We start from the raw sequence: 11,223 nt of genomic DNA, 5'->3' as shown, positions 1-11,223 counted from the left end.
GTCACACAATGTCTTTTATTCTGCTACCCCGTCCACTATGAAGACCTGCCCATTCCCAGTTTTCACAAAATTTCAAGTGTCTCTCTAATAACTCTATTTGGAAAAGTTCTAAATCACTGATTCTTTTTTTTTTATACTTTCCCTTATATGAAACAAAATATAGACACAAAACAATTGAAATAAAATACAAACATATGTTGAAGTCGCCCCAACTGGAAAAACAACCAACAAAGTAGAACTCCCCCAGGAACAAAAACAGGTTGTGCCCAGTTTTTTTAAGCACTAAAACCTCAATTACATGTTAAATTGGAGTAGAGCCATAAAGATAACTGTGTCTAAGAAAAACGGTTGTGTTAATTTGTAATTAAATTCATCAAAATGAACCTAACATAGCAAATCCATTGAAGGGATCAAATTGTTTAAAACAAATGTGACTGTATGCGGAGTGAGACCTGCACATATCTAAAAGAATAAAATAACAAAGTCATGACATACTTAAAAAATTCAGAAATGCAACGAATAAGTCTAATAGTATCCATACTGAGACCTAATTCCTACTTATTTAACAAGAAAAAATACGTAAATAACAGAATCTGAGCAGTGTACCTGAGTGTATATAATTTGAAACTACTCCAAATTATACTTTGTAGAAGACTGAATGTGGCTTATCTAAAGGAAAACATCAACACATGATATAAATTAAATTAAAAATCTATGAAAAGAGAGAAGTAGTTTCTGGAAAATAATCTGTCTAGTACTGACAAAATTGAATACCTATTTAGATAGATCCAAATAAAAAGACCCAAGTTCCTCGAGTTGATTTGAAACTTTGGCAAAGTAGCAGGATACATCTGTAACATTATTATGGATGTTGACTTTGGCATGCAATTCATTTCCTCTTTGATCTGACAAATGAATATATAAAAGAACAGAACTTCTCCAATTAAATATCAAAACCTAACTAAACATATAACCCGAAAAGTCATCATGTAAGCTGTATTGCAACTGGAGTAAAAGAAAAATCAGCCACAATGATTCTATATTTATTGCAAATGTTGATTTTTTTCATAAATTATTTCAATTAGCTTGCATTTTTAAAGCATTGTGTTACATGATGTATATCTTGGTAACTAATTTAGGATGCCTCCTTAAATTTTGTTCTGATTATAATGACTCACTTCAGTTCCTAACCAATAAAATGATGTTAATTACAAAATTTCTAATAACCACTGTTTATAATACACAAAATTTCATAAGCATGACACAAGTTAGCATTGGTTAACATTTTGATATCATGGTCCCATGACTTATGAGAAGTATCTGCATGAGTACCATTGTACCTAGATTCCTCATCCTAAATTTAGCCACTGTTAAAAAATGTTTATATCTTTATTTTTCACCCATCAGAGATTAAATCTGAGTATAAAGCCTAAGGAAAATGATGAAGTAAGAACTTACCTTTTCAGGATATAAGTAAACAACATACAACATAGAGTAACTCACTGGTTTAAAGTCAACCTATTTCTCTAAAACCTTCTAAGCATTTCCTTACAATATGTATTACTCTCATCAAGGGAATGGGGAATATGAGAAGAGGACTAACCAAGCATTGCCTTCAAATATACATAATTTGGATTTACCTCTACATTTTGCTATAAGCATTTGTGATAAAAATGTATGAATAATTGATTTTCTGGTCAGGTATAATATATCCTAGTTTCATATATCAAACTACATTCAGAAAATGGTATATTCCAATTAACGAAAAAAGTCCTGGCAGAAAAATATGGTATCTCTATACTATGTGACGCCCAATTCTTAGGTATTTCATTATGCCTCCATTTAATGAATGTGATTGTTTAAATGCTTCATAACTTATTAATTAAAACGGATCAGAGTACCATAATATAATTGTGTATAATTTTGGGCTGGGAAGGTGGCTCAGTGTTAGAGCGCTAGCCTTGCATGCATGAGGCCCTGGGTTCGATTCCTCAGCACCACATAAGCAAAAAGAAAAAAGTCAGAAGTGGCCCTGTGGCTCAAGTGATAGAGTGCTAGCCCTGAGCTGAAGAACTAAGAGACAGAGCCCAGGCCCAGAGTTCAGTCCCCCACAAACATATTTATATGTTTATGTGTATATGTATAATTTTATCCTAGAATCATTCAAGAAGTGCCCATTAAATCATAACATACATGACATTCCATTGGTATTCATTTAGACAGGAATGTATTTCTTAGGATCTCCTGCCATTTGGAGGTGGCAGGACAATGATTCCAACTGTGGGATCCAGCTCCCACCACCTTAACCTCAGCATAGGGAACTCACTGGTCTATCTATGAACATCAGCAAGACCAGTGATTAAGCAGGCACCATTCGCTCTCAGCAGTCCTCCTTGATACTTACAAGGCTGTGATAGGAAGATCATTGTCAAAGTCACCCTAGGCAGAAAAGTCCTTGAGACACCTGTCCACCTTCTGTGCTAACAAAGCCAGAAGTAGAGCCATATGGCTCCAGTGGTAGAGGGCTAGCCTTAAGCAAAAGCAGCTCATGGGCTGTGCCCAGATCCTGAGTCAGCGGTCCGGGACTGGCAACAAAAAGACATACACAGAAATCTGTGCAGACATCTGGATAAAGCAGGTCACACACAGCAGCCTTTATTTACATTTTATTATGAGGCCAATGCAGGAACAGTCACAAACCAGGCAGGGGAAGAAAAAAATCAGGTTTCTCAGAAGTAACCAGTATTCAGAAAATTAAACATGGGGAAGTAAAATGGTAGCATACTTATGTAAAAACTACCATGAAGAAAAAGATAAGGGATGGGGCTGGGAAGGTAGCTCAGTGGAAGAGCACTTGCCTTGCATGCCCCAGGCCCTGGGATTGATTGCTCAGCACCAAATAAGCAAAAAGAAAAAAAAAGCAGGAAGTGGTGCTGTGGCTCAAGTGATAGAGTGCTAGCCTTGAGCTAAAGAGCTGAGGGACAGTGCCCAGGCCCAGAGTTTAGGCCCTATGACCAGACCCAAAAACAATTCAAAAATGAAAAAAAGAAGAGGAGGTTGGGAATGTGGAGTAGTGAGAGAGGGCTTGCCTAGCATGCAAGAAGCCCTGGGTTCAATTCCTCAATAGACATTCACAGAAATAGCCAGAATTGATGCTTTGGCTCAAGTTGTAGAGTGCAGCATACACCCAGGCCATGAGTTCAACCCAAGTGCAGGCAAAAAGATAGGTAGGTAGGTAGGCAGGCATGCAGATAAATATAGATAGATAGATAGATAGATACATAGATAGATAGATAGATAGATAGATAGATAGATAGATAGATAGATAGATAGATACATAGATACATAGATACATAGATACATAGATACATAGATACATAGATACATAGATACATAGATACATAGACACATAGATAGATACATAGATAGACACATAGATAGATACATAGATAGATACTAGATACATAGAAAGATGAGAGATGAATATGGTCTTGGATGTCAGAAGGAAAGAAGGGAATAAGTCCCAGTCATGAGGCCTTCTGCAGTGTGCCAGGCCACCAGCATCGCCTTCACACTACCACAGAGCAGGAAGACTGTCTCTTTCCCACTTCTCAGGCAACTGAGGGCCCCAGAGTCAAGTGGGCAGAGCCAGGTTCTAACTCAGGTGCTTGGCGACAGAAGAGAAAGGGCCCTGCCTCTCCTTGGACTGGGGACTTGCATTAATGATGTGGAGAATGAAGGAAGGAGAAAAGACTGGCAGAGATAGAAGAAGGGTCTTCAAATCTGACAGATGGAGAGTCAAAAACCCATTCCTTAAGACCAGATGGCAAGGTTTTTCTGCTCTGTTCCTCCCTTCTTCCCCACTAAATTGGTGCTCTATTGTTAACCTAAAGATAGGCTGAGGCTCCCTTCACCTGAGGGAGGAAGGTTAATTAGTCATTGTTTGAAGAGGCAGAGAAAAGCCTGACCATGGTGTAACTCTAATAAATATTTCAGGTTTCCCCACAATGCTGTCTGTGCCTGGAATGAATGAAGTGGTTTTCTAGCTCACATCCCTGTTGAGTGTGTACATTCTGTCACCTAATCCTGCAGGCATAGATCTCTTCACCTAGCCTGGCTTTTGCAACTGTTTTCTGTCCTTCAAATATAGTGTTACACTGGAGTTCATCATGCTAACAGGGCTAGGGTTTGGATCCTGAGAACTTCATTTGAACACATGATGGGTCAATAATGTTTTTTCCTGCTTCTATAGCTCGAGAACTTCTCATCACCAAAGGAAACACAAGAAGCTCTTGAACATCTGACCTTTCAGAAGTGGAAGTTAAAGTGTCATACATTTTCCGGTCCTGGCTGGCTTTACCCTGTGATCCTCAGACCTCAGCCTTCTGAGCTTGGGTAACAGGCGTGAGCTACGGGTGCTCTGCTAGGTTCAGAACTGTAATGACATTGACAATACAAGTCCACTGCTTATCACAAGGGGCTTGGAGAGCCTTTCAACAATGGACCATTCAGAACCCTGTACGACATAAGTTTATAATGCTAGAATCTGAGAGGCTGGGCATATGGATGTGCTACAATTGAACCTTGAGCTCTGACTCCAATTCTGGTGTACACCAGCATTCATTTTACATACAATGTTCTCCTAATTAGCAAATAAGGAAAGTAATTTGATTAACCCTCACTTTTTTTTCCATTTGTGTGCCTCCAGCTCAAGCCTGGGCATCGGTCCCTGAGCCCTTCAGCTCAAGGTGAACATTCGACCACTTGACCCACATCGTCAGGTGGGGTCTTTTTCTTGTTCATTGGAGATATGAGTCTAACAGGCTTTCCTTGCCTAGGCTGTTTTTGAACTGTGGTCTTCAAATCTTAGCTTCCCGAAAAGCCAGGGTTCCAGTTGTGAGCCACAGGCATCTGGCCTATTGTTTTGACAATCCTGGGGCTTAATCTTAGGGGCTGGGTACTGTCTCTGAGCTTCTTTTCTCAAGGCTAGCACTCTACCATGTGAGCCACTCCACAGTTTCTGGCTTTTTCTGAGTATGTGGCACTGAGGATTCAAACCCTGGCATTCAGGCATGCTGAGCAAGCTCTACCAATATGCCACATTTCTAGCCCCAGCCTTGCAATTTTATCCCTCAAATTGCCTATCCTCAAGAAAAGGCTTGTGAGTATAAATCATCTAAAAAATGCCTATAGGAAGTGTCCAAAGACAAATAAGACAAAGCTCATATTTGGAGAGACTTTAAGCATGTGAAGACTGTGACAAATGCTTCCATTAAATTATATATCATGTTTCAACACTTAAAAATGTATTAATGAAAAATTAGTCAATGTCCTAAATTATTGTATATAATTTGATAATAGATATACAAAATGTACTAAATATTATGTGTATAATAACACTAAATACAACAAACAAACAATAAATAAATCAAGTAAAAAATAAAATAAATACAAAATAATTAATAAAAATCATAATATGTAATAAACATACACAAGTAAACATATATTATACATATGTAGAAATATTTTTCCTTTGCATGGCCTTCAATCAGACTCTGCGAACTCTAGACTGAATTTCTTTTCCACAAGGAGAGTGAGTTTTGCCTTCACCCATGGTGCTAAAGAGTTACCTGAATGTTGAATTCATGGTTCTGATAAAAAATTTCAGAAGAGTATTAAAGTTATGACAGTTAAATTTTAATTGTTAAAACTTTTTAACAACTTAGCCTATTAATAAAAGTTAAAATTGCCTGGGAGAATAGGCTTTCTTTGAAAGAAATCGATGGAGACTTGGTAGAGAGGGAGCAATGTGGGTGAAGATGGCTCTTTTTCACAGTAAACAAACAAACCTCAGAAAACTTGCTGTAAATCCTGTAGGTTTCCTTGAGAATTGTCCTTACGCAGGAAATATACTCTCACTCTGTGAAACAAAGTTGTAGTGGAATTTAAATTCAAAGTTCTTAAAAAAACAAGGCATCAAATTTTGTGAATTAACCTTTAATTACCAAGCAGTAATTCTCTGAAAAAGATAACTTGGATCAAAATATTTAGGGAGAAAGTTCCCTCCACAATGAAAGAAGGTATTGGGTTTACACTTCTCTGTTTGTAACACGTTCCACAATATCTTTGCATGTGAAGCAGTGAAACACAGAAAAAATAACTGATTGGATACTTCAAACAAATGATTTCACAGTTCTAAGTGGCTCACAAAAAATAAAATCCTTATTAACATGAGATAGTGAACAAATCTCTTATTACATAAGCTAAAAAATTTCGGGTTTGGCAAAGAATTTAGAAAATGGAAAAGGTAAGAAAACACGTTCTTAGAAGCACTAGTTAAGCGTATTGGCTTCTGCAGTGGAGGGAGGCCAAAACATTTGGAGTAATGGGTTCTTGATCTTATTTCTTCCATTCTACCTTCACAAGCTATCAAGTGTGTCTCAGGACTAGAGTATCCAGTTAGACAAAGAGAACTCACAGAAGAAAGATAACATTTGCAGCAGATGTATGTGATTTATAACCTTAGACAAACCATTTAAATTTGTTCAAAATTCTCCCCTACCCCAAACTGCCCTCTTTAGACTGCTCTTCATAAACTGCTTAAAATTTTGAGAGGTCATATTCATACTCTCTAGAGATTGCTGTTTGGTTGTGATTTTTGTGTGTTTTTGTTTTGGTTGTGGTTTTTAACTGAATTACAGAAGATTGTGCAAGTGTGTTACAATTAAATATATCCATCTAATTGTCCAATGCACCTAGGTCAGAGTCACTCTTATGATTCTCAACTAACGCCTATTCCAAGATTTATTTACGATTTTGCACTTCCTTCATCACATGTGTACATTGCGTACTCTCTGGTTTCAACTTCCTGTTAGTCATTCTGTTAAACTGTCTGTTAATACTTTGAAAGGTTAATATACATTCCATGGAGTTACAATCCTGTATATACTTGAACTGGTGTCAGCTTAGATTTAAATAACTTATTCATCTGCAATAACAATTTAAAGGCTGGAGACGTAAAGCACCTAAACATAATTTAATTCTCATCCATTTGTATGATTAATTTTAGTCAACAAGAAAGTTTAAAAATGGCTTAGAATATATTCCTAACTACCAATTTTTATAAATGCCCTTGTACAATGGTGTGATTAATTTATTTTACATGGGAAAATATTTTCTACTACCTATAAGTTTTGGAAAAACAAGAAAACTAAAATTTACTACTATAGATAAATATGATAAAAATACAAGATAGATTTTATGTTTGTCATATCTATGATGAATACCATATTAAAGAATTAAAGTCATATTTCTTACTACATTGGACAGATAAGGAAAACATAAAAGAACATATGATGAGGCAAATATTTGTGACTTTTTAAAATGTACCTTATTGGTGATGTTAGGGAAAAGAACCCTAAGATATGTATTCAAATGTTTATTTTTCATGTGATTGTTTCTAATGCATTTATAATTTTATTTCTTTGTTGCTTTGTATATCCCTCCCCCCACAGAGTAACCCCCGCTTTCACTGTATTTGATGTCGGTATAATTTGTAGAGGGGGGAAAACAAGTCGTTTAAATAACGATACAGTTGGACCCGTCGCAACAATGAGAAGTACAAATCGTTATGTCGAAAACGAACTTTACAACTTTAGTTGGGGGGGGAGGGTGGCAGGGAGGTCTGGGCGTGGCAGGGGAAGGATGGAAAGGGATGGGATGGGGAAACAAAGGAGGAGGCTACAATGCTTGATAAGAAATGCACTCATGGGCTGGGAAGGTGGCTCAGTGGTAGAGCGCTTGCCTTGCATGCTCAAGGCCCTGGGTTCGATTCCTCAGCACCACATAAGCAAAAAGAAAAAAGCCGGAAGTGGCGCTGTGGCTCAAGTGGTAGAGCGCTAGCCTTGAGCTGAAGAGCTGAGGGACAGCGGTCAGGCCCAGAGTTCAAGCCCCACGACTGGACCAAAAAAAAAAAAAAAACAGAAATGCATTCATTATCTTGCCCATGTAATTGTAACCCTTCTGTACAGTATTTTCAAAATAAAAAATAAATAAAATAAATAAATTAATTAAATGTACCTTATTAAGTAATGAAATTTTCTTTATGTGCTAAAGTTTGGGTTTGAAATATGGGATGCTGATCTACTTAACACATTTCTGGAAGGCACCTACTGAACAACACAATGGTGGGTGGTACTCTTTCTCCACTTTAATGAATGGTTGAACCTGTTTGGAATTAGTGGTGGGTAAATAAATCAACTCTATTGTAACTTTCTCCATACACTTGAAACACTTGTAATGTCCCTAGTTATCATCTACTTATCAAATGTTATTTTGGCAAATGTGATATTAAAAAGCTTATTTGAAAAGGAATATATTTTCAGGAGATTAAATGTAGGTTATCATTGGTTTGAGAATGACAACATTTTTATACCAGAGAACCAAGTTTTACTGAAGTACCAATATTTTGAATCACTAAGGGTTTTCTCAATTAATGTTTTTCTGAATTAAATTTGACCTCTAAGTTAAGTTTTCAGGGACTTGTTAAACCAATTAAGGATCTAGCCTTCCAGGAACTATTTTTTTGCCCACTTATGCTGGATTAAAATATTTCATTAATCATAGGGGAGGGATATTAAAAATAATCTTATGACACTTCGTGATCTTGTTCACTCATATGGGCTTGTCATCTGTAAATTGAAAGTTTGAATTACAGTACTTTCTCTCAGAGTTTGTGATCTCAGCCTCTATTTTAAGTTGCCTTGCATTATAAAATTGCTTACTGCTAATTTCTTCATCTTGAAGAATTGGGGTCCTGAAATATAGGAAATGAGAAATTGAGATGGGTCTTCAATTACTTTCTGTTGGCATGTTACATAGGCCTAGGTGAGAAGTTTTGCGACTATTATCTGATGATGCAGGTAACTGGAACCTGGGATCCTAGGACCCACGGGTCCTGCAGAATAATAATATTTTTTTAGACATCATATCAGCAAAATTTGGCCATAATCAGTAGGAATGCTTCAGAAATATGGAGAAAAACAGTTTGGGAATAATGAGTTAAAACAATAACTAGAGCAGCAGAGTAAAATCCCTTATAGATTAGAGGAAAACAACATTGTTTTTTTACCCTGTGAATTCAGAAGACCAAGAACACTTAGAAGGTATCACAAGTTTATGCCGAAGACATTGCACTATTTTTTTATATTCTAATATATATTCTAAGCCTAATTATTTACATTCCAATTCTCTTTATTGGAATAAATAATATCAATATATTTGTCAAATTATCAACTAATTCTAGTAAGTTTCACTGTGTGAAATAAAAAATCAGCACATATAAATATAAAATATATAATAATATATAACATAATGAAAAGGCACGTGTTTTACATTGTTCTGTTGTAGTTAGTGTATCAAAGGCAACTCTGTTTTAAAGTATTATTGCATTATCTCTACCTCAGTGTTTGATAGAGTTAGACCTAAAGGTTTACCACTTGTAGATTTACAGCCTGGAGGTAAGAGGAAATATTATGATTAATACATTATCAATTTAAAGCCTAATATTGAGGAGAAACATATGGACTCCTCCTGCAACTATGAAAATATTTGGTTATAGAAAGGCAGCAGTGTAAGTTCCTGCCTGGTTGGATGATAGACAGGCCAGGACATTAGGTCATCATGCATATGAACAATTTTTTCACCTTCTTGGCTTTAGCTACTTTTGAAATGGTAGGTATTATAAACAATTATATTTTGATTAATTATATTTTAGTATGAAAAGTTCTGTCTGAACTGTTCCTCTCTCTATGATACCTTGTAACTAAGATTAATTTTGTTCAAGTAATATAATCTATACTCTCAGGGTAAGATATTCTGGTTGGTCTGTTCCTACAGGGAAGAAGAGTAAAGGACCAGGTAAACATTTGTGTCAGTAAGACCTCATTTGGAAAATTTCAGTTGTAGAAGTTTAGAAGTAGTTCTTACGCAAGGCTTACTTTGAATCCATTAGCTCCACAATGCTCAGTTGGATAAATAAGTACTTGAAAAAGCCATCACCTTTGGACCTATATATAAATACTTGAAAGTACGATTAAATCCCACATTAAAAAGACTTAAAATTGTCACGGAGAAAAAAATTGCGTATGTGAGCAATCGACTGAACAATATAATTTTTTTCCAATATTCACAGAATTTTAGGGAAATAAGATCAATAGCATTGTTAGGCAACCAAGGATATACGCCTGTATAAAGTTTGTCTCATTAACTACTTAAATTTAGAGGATACTACATGCTTCTGTAGCACATATACCCAAATTAAAATACAGAGATTAACATGGCACTTGCACAAGGATGATATGAAAATTTGTGAATATTCCATATTTTTCATTCTACAGATACAAGAAATGAAAAAAGTTATTAAAAACTTGATTACAAAATTACAAGTGTATCAATACACGTAATTCATATAATTAAAAGTTAGTTTGACATCAGTGTATTAAATCTTCACACTAGAAAAGCCTTTATGTAGCATAAACTTTACAAAACTTTTGAAATTATACAACTTTGACATTTTATCCCAAAGAAATATAATACTATAAGGACCTAGGAAAAAAAGGAATCTTAAACTGTTTCTATATGGAATGCAATCTGAAAGGACACAATAATGAACCTATATATTATAAAACAATGTAGAATTCAGAGTATACCTAGGAGAGGATAAAATAGATTATAGGCATTTTACAAACATAGAATGTAGAATATTTTAAAATATACTTTTCCAGCCAAGCATCAGAAATACTTTAGTTTCTGTACTACTGATTTCAACAGGTAAGAAAATTCTTTCTGATTAAGAAATCACACACTCTGCAGAACTCATTATAGATGTATACAAAAACTCTTGAATACATTTTGACATCAAAGGCAGGCAATTCACTTGGAAGAATTCCACGGAATCCATGAATTTTTACAGTAAGATATCGCTGTTGCTGGGCGCTGGAGGCTCACGCCTATAATCCTAGCTACTCAGGAGACTGAAATCTGAGCATCACAGTTAAAAGCACGGGCAGGAGAGTCCATAAGACTCTTTTCTCAAATAAACCACTAGAAAACCAGATGTGGAGCTGTGACTCAAGCGCTAGAGAGCTCTCCTTGAGCTGAAGAGTGCAGGGATAGAGCCCAAGCCCAGAGTTCAAGCCCCACAACTGACCAAAAAAAACCCCA

At 36.0% G+C, this 11,223-nt stretch overlaps 1 pseudogene; it reads left to right on the top strand.

Annotated features, from left to right (window-relative positions):
- The first annotated feature begins 10,291 nt into the window (after positions 1–10,291).
- On the top strand, positions 10,292–10,387 carry LOC122119539 (annotated as a pseudogene).
- Positions 10,388–11,223: the final 836 nt, after the last annotated feature.

Source organism: Dipodomys spectabilis, unplaced genomic scaffold, assembly GCF_019054845.1.
Source record: "Dipodomys spectabilis isolate Male_0828 unplaced genomic scaffold, ASM1905484v1 ptg000172l, whole genome shotgun sequence".
NCBI classification, from domain to species: Eukaryota; Metazoa; Chordata; class Mammalia; order Rodentia; family Heteromyidae; genus Dipodomys; species Dipodomys spectabilis.
This window is presented reverse-complemented; position numbering and strand designations above follow the sequence as displayed.